A 19,365-nucleotide genomic window follows, 5' to 3' on the forward strand; every position below is an offset into this window, starting at 1 on the left:
TACCAACTTCAAGATTCCGCACCAATATACAAGCATCAAGATATATGGGCCAATAGGCCCTTTGCAGTTACTTCCATTATTCCCTTTAACTTACAAAATATTATACCCATTGTTTCGTGTTCTGTCTTGTGTTGAAAGTTTGTTTTCATCTCATCTAAAACTGTTGTAACATATCACCTCACCCAAATGCAGGTATAAAACCAAAGATGTTTAAACTCTGTTCAGTTTTTTTTTTTTTTTTTTTTTGCAGGGATATTCCTGCGCGGGCCCTAAGCCTCTGGCTGGCCCACTAAGTGTTGCTTGTTTCTGTTTTACTTGGGCGGAGTAAGAGTATTTATTACTCGTAAGGTCGCTTTAGTAAGATTTTGCCATATGTGTTTAACAACTTCTGCTCTGTTGAATCTAAGTTGAAATCTTAATGAGTTTGTAACTGTGCACTGTGTTAGATAATGTTCCAGTGGTCTGTCGGGCATTTCTCCACTGTGTTGACATTTCCTCTCATCTTCCGGAACCTGTAAGCCTATTTCCCATGCACATGGGTATCCAAGCCTGATGCGATGTAAGTGTACTTCTGTTGCTCTATTGCTCCCTTTCATCAAACTAAGTGGTTCGTAGTTGGTTGAATTCTTGTACCAACCCGCAGATCCTGATGTTGCAACTGCTGTGTTGTGGTCACTGTACATCTTTTGCATTGCTCTGTTTCTAATTACTTTCTTCATCTGTGATAGACTCTGTGGTATGTTAATGTCTACATTTCTTCTCTTAGTTGCAAGTTTTGCAGCTTCGTCTGCAATGTCATTTTCTATTATTCCCAAATGACTTGGCACCCAGTTGATAAGTACCCGTCGACCTTGTCGTTTGAGTGTTTGCATTAATGATATGACATTTGTGATCAGATGTATGTTATCACATATGTGTTCTTGTTGCAAGGTTTCAATGGCGGTTCTCGAATCTGTATGTATGATAACATGTTGTCGGTGTTCAGCAAGAGCATGTTCCAAAGCCTTTTGAATGGCTAGCATCTCTGTTTGTAAAGTTGAACACCCATTTGAGAGCCTCCAACTATTTACAAAGTTTCCTGCTTTAACTGCAGCTCCGGTTTCTTGTCCCTGCTGGTCTACTGATCCATCCGTGAAGTAAGTGAAGCTGTCGGATGCCAAGTTTGCTTCTATATGCATCTGTGCAATGTTACGTAGCAGATGAGGATTTGTCTGGTTCTTCTTTCCTTCAAGAGCCATAATCTTAAAGTCTGCTGTCAGAGATTCCCAAGGGACTTGCATAACAAAGTCTGCGTGTATTTCGTCGACACCCTTCTCAGTGACTGTGTTTGTTATATCAAATGTATTGATGGTGTTTATCGCACAATGGGTCCACCTGTTGCCATTGGAGGCTCTTCTGTCCAGAGCTATTGCTCCAGTGATTATATCTTTAAGTGAACTGATTCTAGGTCTAGTCAATATCTTGGTCAGCATGCACGCAGCGATCCCTTTTACCCTTATTTCAATCGACGTTAGCTTGGTTTCTAGTCTTAGGTTCAGTATTTTAGTCCATTTGGGAGCTCCTGTTATGATTCGCAATGCATCATTTTGAAGAACCTCAACGTTTGCCCACTGACCAGGAGAAAGAGTGAGTAAGGCAGACGCTGCATAATCAACTAGGGAACGAACGGCGTGTATGTAAAACATTCTCAACACTTTGTGTCCCGCTCCTAGACGAGGCCCTGTGATTGCTCTCATTATATTTAGTCGTGATTTTGCGTTCTCCTTTAGATATTGAATTTGCTTGTTGAATGTCATTTTAAAATCTATCCACACTCCGAAATATTGATATTGTGTAACCCACTGAAGGTTAATGTCTTGAATGCGTAGGTATCTGTCTGGAGTGTTGCCGCCTAGTCTCATTGCCTTAGACTTCTGTGCAGATATTTTTAGCCCTAAAACGCTGCATTCAGATGTTACTTTATCTAATGCACCTTGTGCTTTATTTAGAAGTGAAGGACCTGTAATGACTAATGCTATATCATCAGCATAGCTTAGCAATTTAACCCCTTCTGTAAATGTCATGGTAACAAGGTGTTCCAAAATATGTTAAAAAGACTCGGACTGAGGACTCCTCCTTGTGGAGTCCCATTCTCATGCAAGTGGTAGTCCGACACATGTCCTTGCAACTTTACTCTGGCATACCTGTGACTTAGGTAATCTTGAATCCATGCTAGCATTTTTCCCTTTACATCTTTTTTAACTAAGGTGTGTAAAATTGCTTGCGGGCTTGCAAGTTCAAATGCTTTTTCTAGATCAAGGAAAATCACTATAGCTGGAAACGAGTTAACTGTTCCTAGTAATGTTGCTATGCAGTTTGCAGTACCTACTCCTCTAGTGAAGCCAAATATGTGTTTATGAAGGTCTCCAGTCTTCCACAGTAGCCTATTTAAGACCATCCGTTCTGCAGTTTTACTGATGCCTGATGTTAATGAAATGGGTCTGTTTAGTGTTTGCAGGTAATAGTTGTGTGTGTGTGTAAATTAAAAGTCTTTGAAAATGTAATAAGTGATTACGAAACGCGTTCAAGTGTCGCGTCAGACTAGAAATAAAAATGAATTTTGGAGAACTGATTTTTCAATTACCATCGACAGTGAAAAGAACCATAAGAAATATTGAGAAAAAATCGTGTTAGAATTATTAATCTTACTTTTTCAGTCATAATAATATATGTCTGCAGGAAAGACTGCTACCAAAATATACTAATATATATATATATATATATATATATATATATATATATATATATATATATATATATATATATATATATATATATATATATATATATATATATATAAGCCAAGGAAAACTTGGCTTATTAGGCAAATCAGGCCTTGCATATTAGGCTGAGAAGTGCGTTCTGGCTACTAGGTACGACATATATATATATATATATATATATATATATATATATATATATATATATATATATATATATATATATATATATATATATATATATACATATATATATACATATATATATGACAATGTCAGACCACGGAGGAAAAATGAAACAGGAATTTCCTTAAGTACTTTCGTATATTAAATACATCTTCAGAAGGTCCAAATATAATATATTTAATATACGAAAGTACTTAAGGAAATTCCTGTTTCATTTTTCTTCCGTGGTCTGACATTGCCACATTCTTAATCACGTGTTTATTTTCGTGATATACACACACATATATATATACATATATATATATACATATATATTATTAAATATGACCGAAAAAGTAAGATTAATAATTCTAACACGAATTTTCTCAATCTTTCGTACATTACGCTTCACTGTTGGAGGTAAATCAAAAATCACTTCTCCAAAATTCATTTTTATTTCTAGTCTGACGCGACACGGGCGCGTTTCGTAAAACTTATTACATTTTCAAAGACTTCACAAATACACAACTGATTAGAACTTACGTATCTCTGATTTTATATCTACATTTGAGTGAGGTGGGAGGGGTGATGTGGCATTAACACAAGACAGAACAAGAGGGGATATTAATAGGGTATTAAAAGTATCAACACAAGACAGAACAGAAACAATGGGTATTGAATAGAAGTGTTTGTAGAAAGCCTATTGGTCCATATTTCTTGATGCTTCTATATTGGAGCGGAGTCTTGAGGTGGGTAGAATATAGCTGTGCAATAATTGGCTGTTGATTGCTGGTGTTGCCTTCTTGATGTGTAGTGCCTCGCAAACGTCAAGCCGCCTGCTATCGCTGTATCTATCGATGATTTCTGTGTTGTTTACTAGGATTTCTCTGGCGATGGTTTGGTTATGGGAAGAGATTATATGTTCCTTAATGGAGCCCTGTTGCTTATGCATCGTTAAACGCCTAGAAAGAGATGTTGTTGTCTTGCCTATATACTGGGTTTTTTGGAGCTTACAGTCCCCAAGTGGGCATTTGAAGGCATAGACGACGTTAGTCTCTTTTAAAGCGTTTTGTTTTGTGTCTGGAGAGTTTCTCATGAGTAGGCTGGCCGTTTTTCTGGTTTTATAGTAAATCGTCAGTTGTATCCTCTGATTTTTGTCTGTAGGGATAACGTTTCTATTAACAATATCTTTCAGGACCCTTTCCTCCGTTTTATGAGCTGTGGAAAAGAAGTTCCTGTAAAATAGTCTAATAGGGGGTATAGGTGTTGTGTTAGTTGTCTCTTCAGAGGTTGCATGGCTTTTCACTTTCCTTCTTATGATGTCTTCGATGAAACCATTGGAGAAGCCGTTATTGACTAGGACCTGCCTTACCCTACAGAGTTCTTCAACTCTATATGGAAAAGAGCGGAGGTTTCCACACTGCAGTCTACACTAAGGAAACGAACATAGGAATGTGCCTAAATGCCAACAGCGACTGCCCAGACAGGTACAAGAGGAGTGTTGTTAACGCATATGTCGACCGTGCTCTCAGCCACAGCTCAGAATGGAAGCAAGTCGACGAAGAACTCTGTAGGGTAAGGCAGGTCCTAGTCAACAACGGCTTCTCCAATGGTTTCGTCGAAGACATCATAAGAAGGAAAGTGAAACGCCATGCAACCTCTGAAGAGACAACTAACACAACACCTATACCCCCTATTAGACTATTTTACAGGAACTTCTTTTCCACAGCTCATAAAACGGAGGAAAGGGTCCTGAAAGATATTGTTAATAGAAACGTTATCCCTACAGACAAAAATCAGAGGATACAACTGACGATTTACTATAAAACCAGAAAAACGGCCAGCCTACTCATGAGAAACTCTCCAGACACAAAACAGAATGCTTTAAAAGAGACTAACGTCGTCTATGCCTTCAAATGCCCTCTTGGGGACTGTAAGCTCCAAAAAACCCAGTATATAGGCAAGACAACAACATCTCTTTCTAGGCGTTTAACGATGCATAAGCAACAGGGCTCCATTAAGGAACATATAATCTCTTCCCACAACCAAACCATCGCCAGAGAAATCCTAGTAAACAACACAGAAATCATCGATAGATACAGCGATAGCAGGCGGCTTGACGTTTGCGAGGCACTACACATCAAGAAGTCAACACCAGCAATCAACAGCCAATTAATGCACAACTATATTCTACCCACCTCAAGACTCCGCTCCAATATAGAAGCATCAAGAAATATGGACCAATAGGCTTTCTACAATCACTTCTATTCAATACCCATTGTTTCGTGTTCTGTCTTGTGTTGATGAAATTAATACCCTATTAATGCCACCTCTTGTTCTGTCTTGTGTTGATGAAATTAATACCCTATTAATGCCACCTCTCTCAAATGCAGATATAAACAAAGTCGGAGATACGTAAGTTCTATTCAGTTGTGTATTTGTAAACTAAAGTCTTTGAAAATGTAATAAGTTTTACGAAACGCGCTCGTGTCGCGTCAGACTAGAAATAAAAATGAAATTTGGAGAATTGATTTTTGATTTACCTGCAACAGTGAAAAGAAATGTACGAAAGATTGTGAAAATTCGTGTTAGAATTATTAATCTTACTTTTTCGGTCATATTTAATAATATATGTCTACAGGAAAGACTGCTACCAAAATATACTAATATATATATATATATATATATATATATATATATATATATATATATATATATATATATATATATATGTCGTACCTAGTAGCCAGAACTCACTTCTCAGCCTACTATTCAAGGCCCGATTTGCCTAATAAGCCAAGTTTTCCTGAATTATTATATTTACTAAAAATTTTTTCTTATGAAATGATAAAGCAACCCTTTTCTCTATGTATGAGGTCAATTTGTTTTATTGGAGTTAAAATTAACGTAGATATATGACCGAACCTAACCAACCCTACCTAACCTAACCTAACCTATATTTATAGGTAAGGTTAGGTTAGGTAGCCAAAAAAAGCTAGGTTAGGTTAGGTTAGGTAGGTTAGGTAGACGAAAAAACATTAATTCATGAAAACTTGGCTTATTAGGCAAATCGGGCCTTGAATAGTAGGCTGAGAAGTGCGTTCTGGCTATTAGGTACGACATATATATATATATATATATATATATATATATATATATATATGTCGTACCTAGTAGCCAGAACGCACTTCTCAGCCTACTATGCAAGGCCCGATTTGCCTAATAAGCCAAGTTTTCATGAATTAATTGTTTTTCGACTACCTAACCTAACCTTTTCGGCTACCTAACCTAACCTAACCTATAAAGATAGGTTAGGTTAGGTTAGGTAAGGTTGGTTAGGTTCGGTCATATATCTACGTTAATTTAACTCCAATAAAAAAAAATTGACCTCATACATATTGAAATGGGTAGCTTTATCATTTCATAAGAAAAAAATTAGAGAAAATATAATAATTCAGGAAAACTTGGCTTATTAGGCAAATCGGGCCTTGCATAGTAGGCTGAGAAGTGCGTTCTGGCTACTAGGTAAGACATATATATATATATATATATATATATATATATATATATATATATATATATATATATATATATATATATATATATATATACATATATATATATATATATATATATATATATATATATATGTATGTATGCAAGCAAGCCTGAATGGTCCCCAGGACTATATGCGACTGAAAACTCACTCCCCAGAAGTGACTCAAACCCATACTCCCAGGAGCAACGCAACTGGTATCTACAGGGTGCCTTAATCCGCTTGACCATGATGACCGGACAAAAGGAAGTGATAGCTGAAGCTATTTGAACCACTTCCCCGCCTGGGGAAGGATGGGAAGCTGCCCTTTCTAGATGTAACAGTCATGGAAAGGAGCGGAGGTTTCCACACTGCAGTCTACACTAAGGAAACAAACATAGGAATGTGCCTCAATGCCAACAGTGACTGCCCAGACAGGTACAAGAGGAGTGTTGTTAACGCTTATGTCGACCGTGCTCTCAGCCACATCTCAGAATGGAAGCAAGTCGATGAAGAACTCTGTAGGGTAAGGCAGGTCCTAGTCATCAACGGCTTCTCCAATGGTTTCGTCGAAGACGTCATATGAAGGAAGGTGAAACGCCATGCAACCTCTGAAGAGACAACTAACACAACACTTGTACCCCGTATTAGACTATTTTACAGGTACTTCTTTTCCACAGCTCATAAAACGGAGGAAAGGGTCCTGAAAGATATTGTTAATAGAAACGTTATTCCTACAGACAAAAACCAGAAGATACAATTGACGATTTACTATAAAACCAAGAAAACTGCCAACCTACTCATGAGAACCTCTCCAGACACAAAGCAGAACGCTTTGAAAGAGACCAATGTCGTCTATGCCTTCAAATGCCCACTTGGGGACTGTAAGCCTCAAAGAACTCAGTATATAGGCATAAGAACATAAGAACAAAGGCAACTGCAGAAGGCCTATTGGCCCATACGAGGCAGCTCCTATTTATAACCCCCCAATCCCACTCATATACAAGTCCAACCCATGCTTGAAACAATCGAGGGACCCCACATCCACAATGTTACGTGGCAATTGGTTCCACAAATCAATAACCCTGTTACTGAACCAGTATTTACCCAAGTCTTTCCTAAATCTAAACTTATCCAATTTATACCCATTGTTTCGTGTTCTGTCTTGTGTTGATACTTTTAATACCCTATTAATATCCCCTTTGTTATGTCCATTCACCCACTTGTAAACCTCTATCATGTCACCCCTAACTCTTTGCCTTTCCAGTGAATGCAACTTAAGCTTTGTTAATCTTTCTTCATATGAAAGATTTCTAATTTGGGGAATTAACTTAGTCATCTTACGCTGGACACGTTCAAGTGAATTTAAATCCATTCTATAATATGGCGACCAAAACTGAACTGCATAATCTAAATGGGGCCTAACTAGAGCAAGATATAGCTTGAGAACCACACTAGGTGTCTTGTTACTAACGCTGCAATTAATAAATCCAAGTGTCCGATTTGCCTTATTACAAACATTTATGCATTGATCCTTTTGTTTTAAATTCTTACTAATCATAACTCCCAGATCCCTTTCGCAATCTCAACACCATCTAGCTCGTATCTTGTAACTCTATCATCATTACCTAACCTCAGAACTTTACATTTATCAGCATTTGTTACGGCCCTACTGGGGCGTAACCGGGTTCTTTTCTGATGTTATTAGAACTTGGGAATCCGGCCCCAAGTTAGTAGTGGTTTTCAAGGGGTGTGTTCCGTAACGCAAGTAAATTAAAGGGGAAGGGATACAAATTCACTAAATTAAATATATAATTACCACCACCAATAAATAAATATATAAACTGTCACACGGGGGGTATAAACACTATAATGTACAGTACGGTCTTCCTCTGAAGACGCGGAATGTTTCACGGTGCTCAAGATGAGGAGCCTTGGTTCTCTTCTCGTGGCCTCACGATGAATCCTTAGATTCTCTAGGCGAGTCTACCCCGGCCACAGGTCAGCCAAATCACAGTTCCACTGGGTGCACCGTCGTGGAGGCCTTCAACCACAAATCCAGCCTGTAGCTGGCAGGTTCCAATCAGCTACGCTGCGTAGGCCACTCCACGACCGATACTAGGGTTGCGAGCCCTAGGCAGGAGCCTCGTGTGATTCCGCTGATCACTCTCCTTTCGCTACACCCCAGTGGCGAGTCTTCTCCACCAGTCAGCCCCGGGTACGACAATTCCTGGTTCTGCCACGTCACAAGCAGGCTAACACAACAGTGTTCATCCAGGGGGTGACTCACAGCTTCTGCAGCAAACACGTGGAGATACTATGGCTGCCTTGGGTAGACTGCCCCACCGTCCAATACAGCAGTCCCAGGTCGACTCTGTAATCAGACACGTCATCAGTACTAGTTACACTCTAGGGCACCTCACTTACAGGCTTAGACACAAACGTCCACCTATCCACTCCATAGATGGCGTTGCTGTCTAAGCGTCACCTCACCAGAGGTCAGCAGCGGCTACGTTACGAGCTGATTAGAACGGGAAACCAGCCCCTGTGGCCGGTATATCCTGTCCTCACTAGATGGCGTCGTCCATTCGGAGGGGGTTTCGGGAGCTGACCGGCAGATGGCATTGTCGTCACTGCTCCGTGCTAGGACGCTGGGCTCAGGTCCATAACAGCATTAAACTGCATCTGCCAATCCTTTGACCATTTCAAAACCCTATCTAGATCAACTTGAAGTGTTAGTGAGTCCTCCGAATTAATTTCCCTACCGATTTTCGTATCATCGGCAAATTTGCAAATGTTGCTACTCAAACCTGAATCTAAATCATTTATATATATTATAAACAACAGAGGTCCCAGGACAGAGCCTTGAGGCACTCCACTTACAACATTTTCCCACTCTGACTTGACTCCATTTATACTAACTCTCTGTTTCCTTTGGTATAGCCATGCCCTAATCCAGCTTAATATAGCACCCCCAATACCATGAGACTCTATCTTTTTAATCAGTCTTTCATGTGGCACTGTATCAAAAGCTTTGCTAAAGTCAAGGTACACAACATCACAATCCTTACCACTATCAACTGCCTCAACTATACTAGAATAAAACGATAACAAATTTGTTAAACATGAACGGCCATTTATAAAACCATGTTGCGACTCAATTATTAATTTATGTTTTTCAAGATGAAGACTAATTTTATTTGCTATTATAGATTCGAGTAACTTTCCCACAATAGACGTTAGGCTAATTGGTTGATAGTTAGACGCAAGTGATCTATCTCCTTTCTTAAAAACTGGTATCACATTAGCAACTTTCCAAAACTCTGGCACTCTGCCTGACTCTATTGATTTATTAAATATGGTTGACAGTGGGTCACAAAGCTCCTCTTTGCATTCTTTAAGCACCCTGGCAAATACTTCATCCGGCCCTGGGGATTTGTTTGGTTTTAGTTTTACTATTTGTTTAAGAATATCCTCCCTGGTAACTGCTAAACTCGTCAACCTGTCCTCGTCCCCACCCACATAGACTTGTTCGGCTGAAGGCATATTGTTAAGTTCCTCTTTAGTAAATACAGTTACAAAATATTTATTAAAAATACTACTCACCTCTTCATCACTATCTGTTATTTGACCTGTCTCAGTTTTTAATGGACCTATCCTTTCCCTAGTCTTAGTACGATATAACTGAAAAAACCCTTTAGGATTTGTCTTTGCTTGCCCTGCTATGCGAACTTCATAGTTTCTTTTTGCTTTCCTTATCTCTTTTTTAACATTTATAACCAGTTGTACGAATTCCTGTTCTAAAGTGACCTCCCCATTTTTAATCCTTTTGTACCAAGCTCTCTTTTTACCTATAAGGTTCTTCAAATTCTTTGTTATCCACTTTGGGTCATTAGTATTCGATCTTTTCAATTTGTATGGTATACTACGTTCCTGTGCTTTGTTTAGAATATTCTTAAATAAGTTATATATTGAATCCACATCGAAATCCCCATTTAAGTCACCTATCGCTGGGTTCATGTCTCGCTCCAAGACCTCCAAGATGGGCCCACACCCCATACCCAAGACTTTCCAATCAATTTGACCCAAAAAATTTCTTAGGCTATTAAAATCAGCTTTTCGAAAATCTGGCACTTTAACAGAATTTTCTCCTACAGGTCTATTCCATTTTATGCTAAATCTGATTTCTTTGTGATCACTGTTCCCTAGCTCACTCCCTATTTCGATGTCATTAATTTGTGTTTCCCTGTTAGTTAACACTAAATCTAAAATATTATTTTCCCGTGTTGGTTCCTTAATGTGTTGCGTAAGAAAGCAATCGTCAATTAATTCTAGAAAATCTTCTGCTTCACTATTCCCTGTTTTGTTCAACCAGTTTATTCCACTAAAATTAAAGTCACCCATGACATAAATACTGTTAGATCTAGATGCTCTAGATATTTCATCCCATAGATGCTTTGCTTCCATTCTGTCTAAATTTGGTGGCCTATATATAACTCCTATTATAATATTATTTGCTTTTTCGTTTAATTCTATCCAAATAGTTTCTGTGTGTGGCTCAGTTTTGATTCCCTCTTTGAGACTACATTTCAAATTGTCCCTAACATATATGGCTACTCCACCTCCTCGTCTAATATATCTGTGTGAAATAGTTTAAATCCATTTATTTGATATTCAGCTAATAGTTCTCTATTTTCTACATTCATCCACGTTTCGGTAAGTGCAATAATATCAATTTTTTCTGTGCAGACAAGAGCATTTAATTCGTTAATTTTGTTTCTTAGACTTCTACTGTTAGTGTAATATACCCTAAGTGAATTGTTATTTTGAGGCCCTTCTCTTTCCCTGATCATTTTGCCAATTCCTTTCTCCCACAAATACATATTTTTATTACCTCCTTCCTCCAAATAAATTCCCATACCTCTATCTACTAACAGTTTAAACCCAAACAAACACCTCTAACCACTTCTTCCAACGAGTTCGCAACAGCAACAACCCCAGCTCTCGATAGATGCACCCCATCACGAGCATACATTTCATTTCTTCCATAGAAGTGTTCCCAGTTGTCTGTGAAAGATATTGCATTTGATTTGCAATATCTTTCCAGCCGGCAATTGACACCAATTGCCCTCGACATCCATTCATTTCCCACTCCCTTTCTTGGAAGAATGCCACATATGATCGGGATTCCTCCCTTGCTCCTAACTAATTCAATGGCTGTCCTGAATCTCTGTATTAGTTCCTCACTCCTAACTCGTCCAACATCATTACCCCCTGCACTAATACAAATAATGGGTTTGTTTCCATTTCCCGTCATAATATCATTCATGTTTCCAACAATATCACCAATTCCAGCTCCCGGATAGCAAACCCTTAATCTGGTTCCCCTATCTCTGGTACAAAACGTTCTGTCTAAATACCTCACCTGGGAATCTCCCACAACCAAAATTCGCTTCGATTCTCCCTTTTCCTTTCAACACGACACAACAACACGACAAGGCACGACAACAACATCTCTTTCCAGGGGATTAACGATGCATAAGCAACTGGGCTCCATTAAGGAACATATAATCTCTTCCCACAACCAGACCATCACCAGAGAAGTCTTAACAAAAAACACGGAAATCATCGATAGATACAGCGATAGCAGGCGGCTTGACATCGGCGAGGCACTACACATCAAGAAGTCAACACCAGCAATCAACAGCCAATTAATGCACAACTATATTCTACCCACTTCAAGATTCCGCACCAATATACAAGCATCAAGATATATGGGCCAATAGGCCCTTTGCAGTTACTTCCATTATTCCCTTTAACTTACAAAATATTATACCCATTGTTTCGTGTTCTGTCTTGTGTTGAAAGTTTGTTTTCATCTCATCTAAAACTGTTGTAACATATCACCTCACCCAAATGCAGGTATAAAACCAAAGATGTTTAAACTCTGTTCAGTTTTTTTTTTGTTTTTTTTGCAGGGATATTCCTGCGCGGGCCCTAAGCCTCTGGCTGGCCCACTAAGTGTTGCTTGTTTCTGTTTTACTTGGGCGGAGTAAGAGTATTTATTACTCGTAAGGTCGCTTTAGTAAGATTTTGCCATATGTGTTTAACAACTTCTGCTCTGTTGAATCTAAGTTTAAATCTTAATGAGTTTGTAACTGTGCACTGTGTTAGATAATGTTCCAGTGGTCTGTCGGGCATTTCTCCACTGTGTTGACATTTCCTCTCATCTTCCGGAACCTGTAAGCCTATTTCCCATGCACATGGGTATCCAAGCCTGATGCGATGTAAGTGTACTTCTGTTGCTCTATTGCTCCCTTTCATCAAACTAAGTGGTTCGTAGTTGGTTGAATTCTTGTACCAACCCGCAGATCCTGATGTTGCAACTGCTGTGTTGTGGTCACTGTACATCTTTTGCATTGCTCTGTTTCTAATTACTTTCTTCATCTGTGATAGACTCTGTGGTATGTTAATGTCTACATTTCTTCTCTTAGTTGCAAGTTTTGCAGCTTCGTCTGCAATGTCATTTTCTATTATTCCCAAATGACTTGGCACCCAGTTGATAAGTACCCGTCGACCTTGTCGTTTGAGTGTTTGCATTAATGATATGACATTTGTGATCAGATGTATGTTATCACATATGTGTTCTTGTTGCAAGGTTTCAATGGCGGTTCTCGAATCTGTATGTATGATAACATGTTGTCGGTGTTCAGCAAGAGCATGTTCCAAAGCCTTTTGAATGGCTAGCATCTCTGTTTGTAAAGTTGAACACCCATTTGAGAGCCTCCAACTATTTACAAAGTTTCCTGCTTTAACTGCAGCTCCGGTTTCTTGTCCCTGCTGGTCTACTGATCCATCCGTGAAGTAAGTGAAGCTGTCGGATGCCAAGTTTGCTTCTATATGCATCTGTGCAATGTTACGTAGCAGATGAGGATTTGTCTGGTTCTTCTTTCCTTCAAGAGCCATAATCTTAAAGTCTGCTGTCAGAGATTCCCAAGGGACTTGCATAACAAAGTCTGCGTGTATTTCGTCGACACCCTTCTCAGTGACTGTGTTTGTTATATCAAATGTATTGATGGTGTTTATCGCACAATGGGTCCACCTGTTGCCATTGGAGGCTCTTCTGTCCAGAGCTATTGCTCCAGTGATTATATCTTTAAGTGAACTGATTCTAGGTCTAGTCAATATCTTGGTCAGCATGCACGCAGCGATCCCTTTTACCCTTATTTCAATCGACGTTAGCTTGGTTTCTAGTCTTAGGTTCAGTATTTTAGTCCATTTGGGAGCTCCTGTTATGATTCGCAATGCATCATTTTGAAGAACCTCAACGTTTGCCCACTGACCAGGAGAAAGAGTGAGTAAGGCAGACGCTGCATAATCAACTAGGGAACGAACGGCGTGTATGTAAAACATTCTCAACACTTTGTGTCCCGCTCCTAGACGAGGCCCTGTGATTGCTCTCATTATATTTAGTCGTGATTTTGCGTTCTCCTTTAGATATTGAATTTGCTTGTTGAATGTCATTTTAAAATCTATCCACACTCCGAAATATTGATATTGTGTAACCCACTGAAGGTTAATGTCTTGAATGCGTAGGTATCTGTCTGGAGTGTTGCCGCCTAGTCTCATTGCCTTAGACTTCTGTGCAGATATTTTTAGCCCTAAAACGCTGCATTCAGATGTTACTTTATCTAATGCACCTTGTGCTTTATTTAGAAGTGAAGGACCTGTAATGACTAATGCTATATCATCAGCATAGCTTAGCAATTTAACCCCTTCTGTAAATGTCATGGTAACAAGGTGTTCCAAAATATGTTAAAAAGACTCGGACTGAGGACTCCTCCTTGTGGAGTCCCATTCTCATGCAAGTGGTAGTCCGACACATGTCCTTGCAACTTTACTCTGGCATACCTGTGACTTAGGTAATCTTGAATCCATGCTAGCATTTTTCCCTTTACATCTTTTTTAACTAAGGTGTGTAAAATTGCTTGCGGGCTTGCAAGTTCAAATGCTTTTTCTAGATCAAGGAAAATCACTATAGCTGGAAACGAGTTAACTGTTCCTAGTAATGTTGCTATGCAGTTTGCAGTACCTACTCCTCTAGTGAAGCCAAATATGTGTTTATGAAGGTCTCCAGTCTTCCACAGTAGCCTATTTAAGACCATCCGTTCTGCAGTTTTACTGATGCCTGATGTTAATGAAATGGGTCTGTTTAGTGTTTGCAGGTAATAGTTGTGTGTGTGTGTAAATTAAAAGTCTTTGAAAATGTAATAAGTGATTACGAAACGCGTTCAAGTGTCGCGTCAGACTAGAAATAAAAATGAATTTTGGAGAACTGATTTTTCAATTACCATCGACAGTGAAAAGAACCATAAGAAATATTGAGAAAAAATCGTGTTAGAATTATTAATCTTACTTTTTCAGTCATAATAATATATGTCTGCAGGAAAGACTGCTACCAAAATATACTAATATATATATATATATATATATATATATATATATATATATATATATATATATATATATATATATATATATATATATATATATATATATATATATATATATATATATAAGCCAAGGAAAACTTGGCTTATTAGGCAAATCAGGCCTTGCATATTAGGCTGAGAAGTGCGTTCTGGCTACTAGGTACGACATATATATATATATATATATATATATATATATATATATATATATATATATATATATATATATATATATATATATATATATATATATATACATATATATATACATATATATATGACAATGTCAGACCACGGAGGAAAAATGAAACAGGAATTTCCTTAAGTACTTTCGTATATTAAATACATCTTCAGAAGGTCCAAATATAATATATTTAATATACGAAAGTACTTAAGGAAATTCCTGTTTCATTTTTCTTCCGTGGTCTGACATTGCCACATTCTTAATCACGTGTTTATTTTCGTGATATACACACACATATATATATACATATATATATATACATATATATTATTAAATATGACCGAAAAAGTAAGATTAATAATTCTAACACGAATTTTCTCAATCTTTCGTACATTACGCTTCACTGTTGGAGGTAAATCAAAAATCACTTCTCCAAAATTCATTTTTATTTCTAGTCTGACGCGACACGGGCGCGTTTCGTAAAACTTATTACATTTTCAAAGACTTCACAAATACACAACTGATTAGAACTTACGTATCTCTGATTTTATATCTACATTTGAGTGAGGTGGGAGGGGTGATGTGGCATTAACACAAGACAGAACAAGAGGGGATATTAATAGGGTATTAAAAGTATCAACACAAGACAGAACAGAAACAATGGGTATTGAATAGAAGTGTTTGTAGAAAGCCTATTGGTCCATATTTCTTGATGCTTCTATATTGGAGCGGAGTCTTGAGGTGGGTAGAATATAGCTGTGCAATAATTGGCTGTTGATTGCTGGTGTTGCCTTCTTGATGTGTAGTGCCTCGCAAACGTCAAGCCGCCTGCTATCGCTGTATCTATCGATGATTTCTGTGTTGTTTACTAGGATTTCTCTGGCGATGGTTTGGTTATGGGAAGAGATTATATGTTCCTTAATGGAGCCCTGTTGCTTATGCATCGTTAAACGCCTAGAAAGAGATGTTGTTGTCTTGCCTATATACTGGGTTTTTTGGAGCTTACAGTCCCCAAGTGGGCATTTGAAGGCATAGACGACGTTAGTCTCTTTTAAAGCGTTTTGTTTTGTGTCTGGAGAGTTTCTCATGAGTAGGCTGGCCGTTTTTCTGGTTTTATAGTAAATCGTCAGTTGTATCCTCTGATTTTTGTCTGTAGGGATAACGTTTCTATTAACAATATCTTTCAGGACCCTTTCCTCCGTTTTATGAGCTGTGGAAAAGAAGTTCCTGTAAAATAGTCTAATAGGGGGTATAGGTGTTGTGTTAGTTGTCTCTTCAGAGGTTGCATGGCTTTTCACTTTCCTTCTCATGATGTCTTCGATGAAACCATTGGAGAAGCCGTTATTGACTAGGACCTGCCTTACCCTACAGAGTTCTTCAACTCTACAGAGAAGAACTCTGTAGGGTAAGGCAGGTCCTAGTCAATAACGGCTTCTCCAATGGTTTCGTCGAAGACATCATAAGAAGGAAAGTGAAAAGCCATGCAACCTCTGAAGAGACAACTAACACAACACCTATACCCCCTATTAGACTATTTTACAGAAACTTCTTTTCCACGGCTCATAAAACCGAGGAAAGGGTCCTGAAAGATATTGTTAATAGAAACGTTATCCCTACAGACAAAAATCAGAGGATACAACTGACGATTTACTATAAAACCAGAAAAACGGCCAGCCTACTCATGAGAAACTCTCCAGACACAAAACAGAACGCTTTAAAAGAGACTAACGTCGTCTATGCCTTCAAATGCCCACTTGGGGACTGTAAGCTCAAAAAAACACAGTATATAGGCAAGACAACAACATCTCTTTCTAGGCGTTTAACGATGCATAAGCAACAGGGCTCCATTAAGGAACATATAATCTCTTCCCATAACCAAACCATTGCCAGAGAAATCCTAGTAAACAACACAGAAATCATCGATAGATACAGCGATAGCAGGCGGCTTGACGTTTGCGAGGCACTACACATCAAGAAGTCAACACCAGCAATCAACAGCCAATTATTGCACAACTATATTCTACCCACCTCAAGACTCCGCTCCAATATAGAAGCATCAAGAAATATGGACCAATAGGCTTTCTACAAACACTTCTATTCAATACCCATTGTTTCTGTTCTGTCTTGTGTTGATACTTTTAATACCCTATTAATATCCCCTCTTGTTCTGTCTTGTGTTAATGCCACATCACCCCTCCCACCTCACTCAAATGTAGATATAAAATCAGAGATACGTAAGTTCTAATCAGTTGTGTATTTGTGAAGTCTTTGAAAATGTAATAAGTTTTACGAAACGCGCCCGTGTCACGTCAGACTAGAAATAAAAATGAATTTTGGAGAAGTGATTTTTGATTTACCTCCAACAGTGAAGCGTAATGTACGAAAGATTGAGAAAATTCGTGTTAGAATTATTAATCTTACTTTTTCGGTCATATTTAATAATATATGTCTACAGGAAAGACTGCTACCAAAATATACTAATATACATATATATATACATATATATATACACATATATATATATATACATGTCGTACCTAGTAGCCAGAACGCACTTCTCAGCCTACTATGCAAGGCCCGATTTGCCTAATAAGCCAAGTTTTCCTGAATTAATATATTTTCTCTAATTTTTTTCTTATGAAATGATAAAGCTACCCATTTCATTATGTATGAGTTCAATTTTTTTTTTATTGGAGTTAAAATTAATGTAGATATATGACCGAACCTAACCAACCCTACCTAACCTAACCTAACCTATCTTTATAGGTTAGGTTAGGTTAGGTAGCCGAAAAAGTTAGGTTAGGTTTGGTTAGGTAGGTTAGGTAGTCGAAAAACAATTAATTCATGAAAACTTGGCTTATTAGGCAAATCGGGCCTTGCATAGTAGGCTGAGAAGTGCGTTCTGGCTACTAGGTACGACATAATATATATATATATATATATATATATATATATATATATATATATATATATATATATATAAATATATATATATATATATATATATATATATATTAAGGTATTAATTTCATCAACATGTTGTTGATGAAATTAATACCTTATTAAATACCACCTCACCCCATCCACCTCACTCAAATATATATATATATATATATATATATATATATATATATATATATATATATATATATATATATATATATATATATATATATATATATGTCGTACCTAGTAGCCAGAACTCACTTCTCAGCCTACTATTCAAGGCCCGATTTGCCTAATAAGCCAAGTTTTCCTGAATTAATATATTTACTATAATTTTTTTCTTATGAAATGATAAAGCAACCCTTTTCTCTATGTATGAGGTCAATTTTTTTTTATTGGAGTTAAAATTAACGTAGATATGTGACCAAACCTAACCAACCCTACCTAACCTAACCTATATTTATAGGTAAGGTTAGGTTAGGTAGCCAAAAAAAGCTAGGTTAGGTTAGGTTAGGTAGGTTAGGTAGACGAAAAAACATTAATTCATGAAAACTTGGCTTATTAGGCAAATCGGGCCTTGAATAGTAGGCTGAGAAGTGCGTTCTGGCTATTAGGTACGACATATATATATATATATATATATATATATATATATATATATATATATATATATATATATATATATATATATATATATATATATATATATATATATGAGAACAAGCCTGAATGGTCCCCAGGACAATATGCAACTGAAAACATATGTTTTCAGTTGCATATTGTCCTGGGGACCATTCAGGCTTGTTCGCATTTGTGTTCCTCACGTGTGCCCCAAAGAATGAGGTGATTTGGTAAAATGCTATGCCCAAGATTACTATCCGAGTGCCGGCGGTGGGGTGGTTCAAATAGCTTCGGCTATCACCTCATTTTGTCCGGTCGTGATGGTCAAGTGGATTAAGGCGTCTTGTACATACCAGTTGCGGTGCTCCTGGGAGTATGGGTTCGAGTCACTTCTGGGGTGTGAGTTTTCAGTTATATATATATATATATATATATATATATATATATATATATATATATATATGTCGTACCTAGTAGCCAGAACTCACTTCTCAGCCTACTATGCAAGGCCCAATTTGCCTAATAAGCCAAGTTTTCATGAATTAATTGTTTTTCGACTACCTAACCTAACCTAACTTTTTCGGCTACCTAACCTAACCTTACCTATAAAGATAGGTTAGGTTAGGTTAGGTAGGGTTGGTTAGGTTCGGTCAAATATCTACG

Source organism: Procambarus clarkii, chromosome 16, assembly GCF_040958095.1.
Source record: "Procambarus clarkii isolate CNS0578487 chromosome 16, FALCON_Pclarkii_2.0, whole genome shotgun sequence".
Classification (NCBI taxonomy): domain Eukaryota; kingdom Metazoa; phylum Arthropoda; class Malacostraca; order Decapoda; family Cambaridae; genus Procambarus; species Procambarus clarkii.